Genomic DNA, 10,108 nt, shown 5'->3' with positions numbered 1-10,108 from the left:
TGTGGATATACACCTTAAGATTGACGAATGATATGAAGTAGAAATGCTAGTTATTATTTAGTCTCTGAGAAAAAGTAAGTGGAATGGTTGGTGAATGAACATAAAGAGAAAGCTAGATTACCCTTCTCCATTTCTTGTCCAACAGAGTGCATTATGCTTTTACCTTTTTAGCTCTGATGCCGGAAAGTAACACATAGCTAAATAAAACTCATCAAATCATTGTTGTTATATCATATCAAATAAAAACTGGTGCATAATTGTGAACTTGTTGAAATTCAGAGTTTGTTTTATGTGGCTGGGTGGCTGTGACTATTGTTTGAAAATAGCTGAAAATTGTGTGGCTGCAACCCTTGTTCCTTATGAAACATATGTTGAGGAGTTCTCCCAAGAGATTATATGTCATAGAAGACACTTGTGACCCTGACACTGACTCAAATTTGGCGACCAAGCTACATTCTTCTGAAGGCATAACTTCATACTGTGAAGTTATTGAGAATCATTGAGAAGAATGACTACAAGAAATCACAACAACTGATATAGAGCTCAGACTTCCACACAATAAAAATCATCAATGCATTTATCACCATGGCAATTAGAACAAAAATTATATACCTACTACACTGAAGCAAATGTTGTTTTGAACTTATACAACAATGATTATATACCTATTTCACTAGTTCTACAACACAATTCAAAGATAACAAGGGAAAAGGCTTGAATAAAATCAAACTTCCTGAGAACAAGGTGAGATTGGCGACATTGAGGGTTTGACTCTAAGAAAAGAACAAAGAGTGTCGTCGTCGTCGGAGAAGGAATGATCGGCAGCTAACACGGGCAATTCTCGTTGACACCGCTGGTGGAGTTTTGATTCGTTGAAGCCAACTACGGTGGCCTCTTCGGAGATGGTAGCAAGATCGAGTGATTTCAGCGAGGCTACTTCATAGCTTTGTGCATTCCCTTGAGATGGTTGCGAAGTCAGGAGATTTCGGCGGCATGTATCGATCCTTGCTGGTGAACAGTGAATCCAACAACGAGTTTGGTGACACAAGGGGTTGAGCGAGAGCGAAAAGCTTGCCAAAAATGGCTACACCACCGTCGGTAAAAAATGAGTAGGAGCAGAGGAAAAATTATTTTCTCGGTCAAATTGGAGACGAGAGAAATTAAAGAAATGAACAAGGAATTTGAAGGAGATGAAGAAAACCTATCTATAAGGATGAGTGATCGGAGGGAAATTGGAGCTGAATTTTGAAATTGAGAAGTGTAGAGGGAAGGGGATCTGCTTCTGCGTGTTGGGTCTGTTAGAGGAGAGAAATAATCAAGGTAGTCTGAAATCACTAAACAAAAAAAAGCATGCTTGTTTCCTCGTATTAGGATTTGCGTGCTGCTTTTCTTTGGATCGTTAAGAAACTTTACATACAAATCTGTTTTTCGTAGGTAATGTTTATTAAAATAATTTTATTCTTTTATCATATTTATTTTCTACCCTTACTCTTGTAGATAATTTTCGAATGAAAAATTTTCACAAAATTCTATCATCATTACATACGAAATTTTCGTATATAATTTATTTTGTTTGTTACCCACAAAGATTGATGTTACCTACGAAATTATTTCATAGATAAAATAAAATTGCATACGAAAAATATTTGATAGATAATTTTTCGTAGATAATAAATAATTTTCTTGTAGTGAATACTAGTGCGATAGGTAGTATTAGTATGGTAAAGTATTACTGTACTAAGAATTGTAGACCAATTAGGAGGTACTAAGTGAAGATGCATTAGTTGGATATGAAACCCATATTTATGCTATAAGGTTCATAGGTGGGGAGAAGGACTTCGAGTGGAAATGGTAAAATGGTATTGTGCAGGATTAGACGAAAGGAATATATATCCTAAACTGCGGTGAAATCCTAGATTTAGTGATTAAACGGATATAAATATAAGGTGCAATTATTGATTAAATGGAAAAATGAAGGGATTGTCTAATTTAGAGAGTAAGAGGGTTTATAGTGATTGGAAAATGGTGGAAAGGGTCTACAGTGCAACTAAACCAATATTTGCACAACTACTGGTGTAGCGCATGGCGATAACTACCAAAGCAGTGGAGTAGTGGAGCATGTGGTGCCTGACGGTGAGGGTCGTCCCGCCAGGCGATACCTGAAAGTCAGTGGTATCAGAGGCACTTGGCGATTGGAGGCACGTGTCCCCCACTAGGCGGTCTAGAAGCCAATTTCGCCTGACGGCTCTATAGCAGTGCCAGGCGATGATGTAGAGGCAGAAGCTTTGTTTGCTTCGATGTGTGTTGTCTACAAGGCTTTGGTGATATCTCGAAGGTCAACTTGCTGGTGTTCCTTGAGTTGTGGCTCGGAACGTATCCCTTGAGTTGTGGCTCGGGATAGGGGTTAAGCACATGGCATTCCTTGAGTTGTGACTCAGAATGACATCTCTTGAATTGTGGCTAAGGATGACGGATGAACACGAGGAACACTTGAGTTGTGACTCGAGTTGGCGAGTGTTTTGCAGTATGAGTGTGCGAGTTGTGGCTCGTATAGATGGGTCCACATAGATTGTCCCCCTTAGTATTCGGCTGACGAGTTTAGTAGTCTTAGGACGTTACGAACTATATTCGTATTGGGAACTCCACATAGTGTTACAGAGTATGGTCTATAGTAGATTTCCCGCACGTGCTCTACAAGTTGTGGCTTGAAGGTGTGGTAGCAAGAATCTTGAGTTATTCATCTGAAAATGTAGATCACGGGCAGCATGGTGGTGGTCATGTGGTATGGAATCAAAGGAGTGAATTCCTTTGGTATGTTTATATATATATATATATATATATATATATATATATATATATATATATATATATATATATATATATATATATATATATATATATATATATATATATATGTTCTGTATATATGTTTGTTTAATTGTTAGCTCACCCTATCTGCTTGTGTTTGGCGATGATCGCCTACGCGGTATGCGAGAGCATATGATGTTGTAGGTGGATCTAGTGAGGCATAGAGCCAGAGCGAGGCTAGTCGGGGAGAAAAGTTTACCAGAGTTTTATATGACTTTGAATAAATTGTAACATTTATATTATCATATCTGAATATTTTATTAGAATTTTATAAGTATGGATTTAAGAGTATTTTATTATATTTTATTATGCACACTACAAGAAAATGCTTCATTAGTAACTAATTTTAGTGACCAAAAGTTGTTAGTTACTATAATTACTAATTTAGATACAAGTTTACAAAGTAAAAAATATTATTGGCTACTAAAATAGTTGTTATTATGAATAAAAAATTATAATTGGTCACTAAATTGGTTTTTAAAATTTGCTACCATAGTTTTGGCTACCAAAGAAAACTGGTCACTAAAAATTAGCTACCTAAGTTTTGGCTACCAAAATAACTTAGTTACTAAATTGCTCTCTAATTAATTAGTGACAAATTTAGTGACCAATTATAATTTTTTATTTATATTTGTGACTATTTTAGTAACCAATAAATTTTAATTTTATAAATTGGTATCTAAATTGGTTACTATAATGACTAACAACTTTTAGTCACTAAAATTGGTTAGTAATAAAATATTTTCTTTTAGTGGCAGTGTGCTGAAGAAATAGTAGACCAAAGCAATCAAGAGGGTTCCATATCTGAAAACCCCAATAATCCAACAACAAGGGAAACATCATGTGAACAAGTTTTTACTCCACCACAAAAGCCATTCTTGAGTTATTTTGGTTTTCCTTTTCACAATACGAAAATAAATACAGTCCACATTTTAATATATTTTTCATTTTATACAAGAAATCAACCAATCTTTGTTGGTTGATTTTCTTATGAAAAATCCTTCACTTCTATTAAAATACAAACTCCCACTAACATGTACACCGCACATTGAAACGAAATTTAAGGTTGAAATAAAAGATGATTTAGGGTTTATCGATTAGAAAAAAGAAATTTTGTGCGAAAATGGAGTTAAGGACTGTGAATGGTACCTTTATTGCCCTTGACGATGGTGGGCTAGATGCAGATGACGCAGACGACGGTGCGGATGATGCAAATGTTGGTGATAACGCGTACGGCACGAACAAAAGGACGTGATTGGGAGTGAAGTTCAGAGTGGATTTTGCAGTTATTTTTGAATGAAATTCAAATGTGGGTCAGTTTAGAGAGAACGTCATGAGAGTTGAGTATCATTTCTTATTTCTTAGAGTAGGAAGCAACATTGGAGCGTTTTAGAAATATTTTAATAAGAAATAGAGAGCGCTTATTTAATAAAATGTTATCTATCATAACCCTAAACATGGCGCTCAAAATCTAAAACCGCTCTTTATTTATCTCTTTTGTTTATTTTATTTATTTCTTAAATATAAATCACATACAGATAGCATCTTTTGGATGAAATGCTATTTATGAATATGACTTTTTATAGCGTTTATTTCATTGTCTTTTAATACCATTTTTTAATTTATGGCGTTTAATTAAATAAGTATTGCCTAAATAGCGTTATCTATCGTCCAATTTGGTGCAATGCTTTGAAATGTTGGCTTTGTTACATAATTAGTTCTTGTTGTATCTTAATTCACATTGCCTCCTCAATCAGGTTGCTTCATAACATAATTCTAGGAACTTCAAGAAGGCAAGAGAATCAAATAATTTCAAGTGGGAGGTGTTTACTAAGAGCATTCCAGTCCCCAATGATGTACCAGTTAGTTTAAATATTCCCATTGAGCTTTATAGCTTGCTTAAAGACACCACAAACTATGCATGGTACACTACCACGTGAGTTCTTGTCAAAAATTTTCCCTTATTTATTATCCCATGCATAAGATTTCACCCTGAGATTTCGTCAATCTCATCAACCTTGTATTTGGATTTATTGATGCCTTGCAACGTGCTCTAAGACAAATTATGAGGGGCGTTAATATTTAAGGAACAAATCATGGTACTCATAAAGAGAAAGATTTTGAATCCTAGAAAGTTGCAATCTTCAAGGTTTGAGTTAACAACATAACTATCTTGATTAGCATTATTGGACTTCCTATAAGAGGCTCAACTTTTTCCTTCTCCCATATGTTCACCACTTGTTTGTTTCAATGTCATCATATTGTTGTATCCCTTTTAATATATACAGGACAATGGTGCATACATGGAGCATAGGTATCCTGGACCAAAGTCTATACTCATTCTTAGTTTAACTCAAGAAAAATTGATCTGAGTGCTAATGGTTGGGGCACTAAGGTATTATTAATTAATTAACCAATATGTTTAAACCACAACTGAACATGTGAGATTGTACAATTGAATTGGTGTCATTTTGCAGGTTGGAATCCAAGGAGAGGAGTATACCATCTTCATTGAGGAGGTTTCAAAGAATTTTTTTTTAGTCGACAAAACTATGTATACTTATATAATAGAGTATTTGGTGTACTCTAACTCTTATACACACACATACTTACAAGATTACCAAAATACATAATATATGCATATGAAAGACCTTAAAGTTTATATAATAAAGTTTATACTTATACAAAAGTTATCCTCTTACCTTTCAAAACTACCACAAACTATAGTATATAACCCGTCAGGATATTACGAATTTAATAAAATAAAATAAAGTAATTAATTTCAATGCATTTAATAATACCTCATTTCCCAGAAACACGGGAAATTTAAAACATTCTTATTAATTCCAAATATACTCAAAGTTCGTAAATCATAAAACTGAATATAATTACAAAGCCTCTCATCAGAGTTTACAAATTATTTCAAAACAAAACATGTAAATCTACCAGTCTATCCCCTCTTCGCGGCTAAGCCTCATCAGCTCCACCTACATCATCACCTGCTCACATGTACCGCATACACGATCATCGCCAAACACAAGCATATAGGGTGAGTTAAAAGATAAAACATAAATGTATACCAAACACATACATACATATATATATATACATATATATATATATACATATATATATATATATGTATATATATATATATGTATATATATATATATATGTATATATATATATATGTATATATATATATGTATCGATACAGTCCCGCGTCCATCTAAATACAATTCTGCTAGGAGATCCTTCTCAACAGCCTCACAACATACTTATCGGGGTAGTTCTTCCAGAATAATTACTCCTAAAGCCAATCTCCAAGGTATAGAAACAATTAATTCCATACCTAGGCCCGTGTACCAACAAAATGATGATGAAGATCATAGATCTATTCAATCTCCAACCTATTCTTCTCTTAATGAACCTTATGATACAATCTAAGTTCATTATTGATAAAGAGTCACTTCGAAATAATTTTTATTCGAAGGAATTACAACCCCAAAGAAATTGGTTTTTTAGAAATTACCAAAATTCTAAAAGGGTTATTATTCAAGAAATCTATTACAATTTTCTTGAAAAGGTAAAACTAAATATCCCATTTTTTGATTGGTTTCATGCTTATACCATAAAAACCAATATAAAATATCCTTTCCAAGAAGAAATCATAGATTTCAAAACCACTAATGTCATCACGATATGGCATCTCAAGGATGGAGAAAAGGTTCAAACCGAACTACCTCCAAAAATACAATACCAACTCCCTAACCTTAGGGATGATAAGGGAAATCCAGTAGTAGCTGCACCCTTTAAAACCAAAGACTTAAATGAAGAACAAATATCGTGATGCCTTATGGAACAGGCCAATTATACAAACAAATATCTCCAAGTATTAGGAGAAAAATTAATCTCTCCAAAACCTGAACTTCTAAAAATAGGTAGTTCTTCAGGGCAAGCATCTACCTCAAAACAATTAGAAAAACCTTTGTTCAAACCTTTCAAAATAAGTCAGAAGGCTAAACAAAACCTATTAAAAGCTAAAGCCACTTCTGATCAAAATCATGGTGAATTATTAAATAAAATTAATAATTTACTAACGACGGTTGTTCCAGATACTCCTCAACCCACCGAAGAAACTTCTTTAAAACTCAAAATTAGACAACCTACAAAAACCATAGCCGTCCTAGAACAAAGCTCAGATAATGAATCTGAACCTAATACTCCTTCATAAATCAATCCAATCTTAGTCACTGCAAACAAGCAATGGAAAAGTTTAACTAAACCAACAACCTTGGATCTTACTATGGAAGATACAAGCACAAAAACAAATGGATTCAACGCCAACAATGTTTATGAATGGAACATTGATGGCAAATCTGAGTACAATATCATGCAAATGTTACAACACATGACCATGGTTTGTACGACCTACCAAACAACCCATGATTCCACAGAAGAAGCCATAGCCAGTATTATAGTATCTGGTTTTACCGGCCAATTAAAGGGTTGGTGGGATCAATATCTCACCGAAGCCCAAAAGTATGATATCGTTTTAACTGTCAAAATAGATGATAATGGTGATCCAATTTATAATAATGGTGAAACCATCCCAGATGCTGTCAACACTCTAGTGTTTACAATAGCCCAACACTTCATAGGAGATCCATCTTTATGGAAAGATAGGTCTGCTGAATTATTATCAAATCTCAGGTGTAAAACCTTAGGAGATTTCAAATGGTACAAAGACACTTTCCTACAAGAATTTACACTAGGGAAGATAGTCAACAACCTTTCTGGAAAGAAAAATTCTTAGCATGACTTCCTAGATCATTAGGAGATAAGGTCAGGGAAAAAAATCAGAAGTTTAACCCCTGATAATATCATTCCTTACGACCATTTGACTTATGGTCAACTTATCTCCTATGTGCAAAAAACAGCCTTAGAAATTTGTCAAAACGATAAACTCCAAAGACAACTTGCTAAGGAAAAATCTCAAAGTAGAAAAGAACTCGGAACGTTTTGTAAGCAATTTGGTATACCAGGATGCTCTACAAAGAAAAGTAGGAAAGTTGTCAAACAAGAACAATTTCCAAGTACCAGACCTAAGAATAGTAGACCAAAATTTCGTAGGTCTAGAAAACCATTTCAATCTAAAGAAAGCAAAAGACAAACTAGACCACCAACAACAAAAAACATTATTTGCTACAATTGTAGGAAACCAGGTCATACCAGTAAATACTGCAGACTCAAAAGAAAATTAAGCAACCTCAATCTAGAACCAGAATTAGAAGAAAAGATCAACAATCTTCTAGTTGAAACTTCGGAAGAAGAATCTGATCCAGAACTCTCTGAAGAAAATCTCAATGAAATTCAAGAGGATGAACAAGAATCATCCTCTGACAATGAAAAAATTCCAACTGTGAATGTTTTAACAAAAGAGCAAGATCTTTTATTTGAAGTAATTAATTCCATTCCAGATCCCAATGAAAGAAGAACTTATTTGAATAAGCTCAAACAAACCCTAGAACAGACTTCTAGGAAGAACTTACTAGTCACAAATAAATATGATCTTAAACCTATTTTCAAAAAATTGGAAAAATCTGCCTCTAAACCAGTAACCATTCAAGATCTCCAGACGGAAATCCACAATATCAAAAAGGAGATCAAAGAAATCAAAGAACAACAAACAATTTACAATGCAATATTATCCAATTTAGAGGAAAATTCTGATCAAGAAGAAATTCCTGAAACAAAATTAGAAAACAAAGAAGAATTTGGAGACTTTCTAGGTCTTATTAGTCGTTTGACGATACAAAAATTCTTCATCAATATTAAGATAATAGTTGAAGACTTTGTCTTAGAAACTATTGCCCTATTTGACATAGGTGCAGATTCAAATTGTATCCTAGAAGGATTAATCCCCACTAGGTACTTTGAAAAAACATATGAAAGACTTAGCACAACTAATGGTTCTAAATTACAAATCAAATACAAACTATCTAGTGCAATTATAGAAAACCAAGATTATCGGATAGAAACCCCATTTTTGTTAGTCAAAGACCTAAAAAATGAAGTTATTTTAGGGACACCCTTTATTAAAACATTGTTCCCTTTAGAGATATCTGAAGAAGGAATCTCGACCAAGCATAATGGTAAATCTATAATATTTAGATTTATTAGAAAACCTATCACCAAACAAATCAATCTTATTCAACAAAAATCAAATCAAATCAATTTTTTAAAAGAAGAAATTTCTTTTAAAAATATTGATTCCCAATTAAGCTTGCCCCAAATTCAACAAAAAATCAAAAGAGTGCTCCATTCAATTGAGTCAACCATTTGTTCTGACCTACCAAATAACTTTTGGTCTAGGAAAAAACATATAGTTGACTTACCCTATGAATACCAACTAAAGTTAGACCAATCCAAATGAATGAAGAACTTCTTCTCCATTGTCAAACAGAGATCAAAGATCTTTTAAATAAAAAACTCATAAGACCAAGCAAGAGCCCTTGGTCATGTGCAGCTTTTTATGTCAACAAACAAGCTGAAGAAGAAAGGGGTACTCCAAGGTTAGTTATTAACTATAAACCCCTAAATCAAGCCCTAAAATGGATTATATATCCTATTCCAAACAAAAAAGATCTTCTTAATAGGCTCCATTCTGCTAAAATCTTTTCTAAATTTGACATGAAGTCTGGATTTTGGCAAATACAGATCCAAGAAAAAAATCGATACAAAACTGCATTTACTGTTCCTTTTGGGCAATACGAGTGGAACGTTATGCCATTTGGACTTAAAAATGCACCATCTGAATTTCAAAAAATAATGAATGATATCTTCAATTCGTACTCCAATTTCACAATTGTTTACATTGATGATGTGTTAATATTTTCTCAATCCATAGATCAGCATTTTAAGCATGTTAATATCTTTATTAACATTATTCAACAGAATGGCTTAGCTGTATCTAAATCAAAGATCAACCTTTTCCAAAAAAAAAATTCGTTTTCTTGGTCACATGATTTTCCAAGGAAAAATTATTCCTATTGATAGGGCAATAGAATTTGCAGATAAATTTCCAGATCAGATAATTGATAAAACCCAACTCCAAAGGTTCTTGGGCTGTCTTAATTATGTAGGGGATTTTATTCCAAATCTCAATAACATAATCAAAACTTTGCATGATCGTCTTAAGAAAGCTCCTCCCTCTTGGACAGTTGAACATACTCAAGCT

General features: G+C 33.6%; 1 long non-coding RNA gene across 1 annotated transcript; it reads right to left on the bottom strand.

Moving 5' to 3' along the window:
* Nucleotides 1-549: 549 nt before the first annotated feature.
* On the bottom strand, nt 550-2,657 carry LOC146881779 (uncharacterized). The gene is made up of 2 exons (XR_014986449.1): nt 1,202-2,657; nt 550-1,084 (listed from the first exon to the last, which is right to left on the bottom strand). It is a non-coding gene; the product is annotated as an uncharacterized LOC146881779 (long non-coding RNA).
* Nucleotides 2,658-10,108: the final 7,451 nt, after the last annotated feature.

Source organism: Vigna unguiculata, chromosome 11 (assembly GCF_037176805.1).
Source record: "Vigna unguiculata cultivar grain cowpea cultivar isolate G323 ecotype 2 chromosome 11, ASM3717680v1, whole genome shotgun sequence".
Classification (NCBI taxonomy): Eukaryota; Viridiplantae; Streptophyta; class Magnoliopsida; order Fabales; family Fabaceae; genus Vigna; species Vigna unguiculata.
Note: the sequence above shows the minus strand (reverse complement) of the source record. Positions and strands in the feature narration are given on the sequence as shown.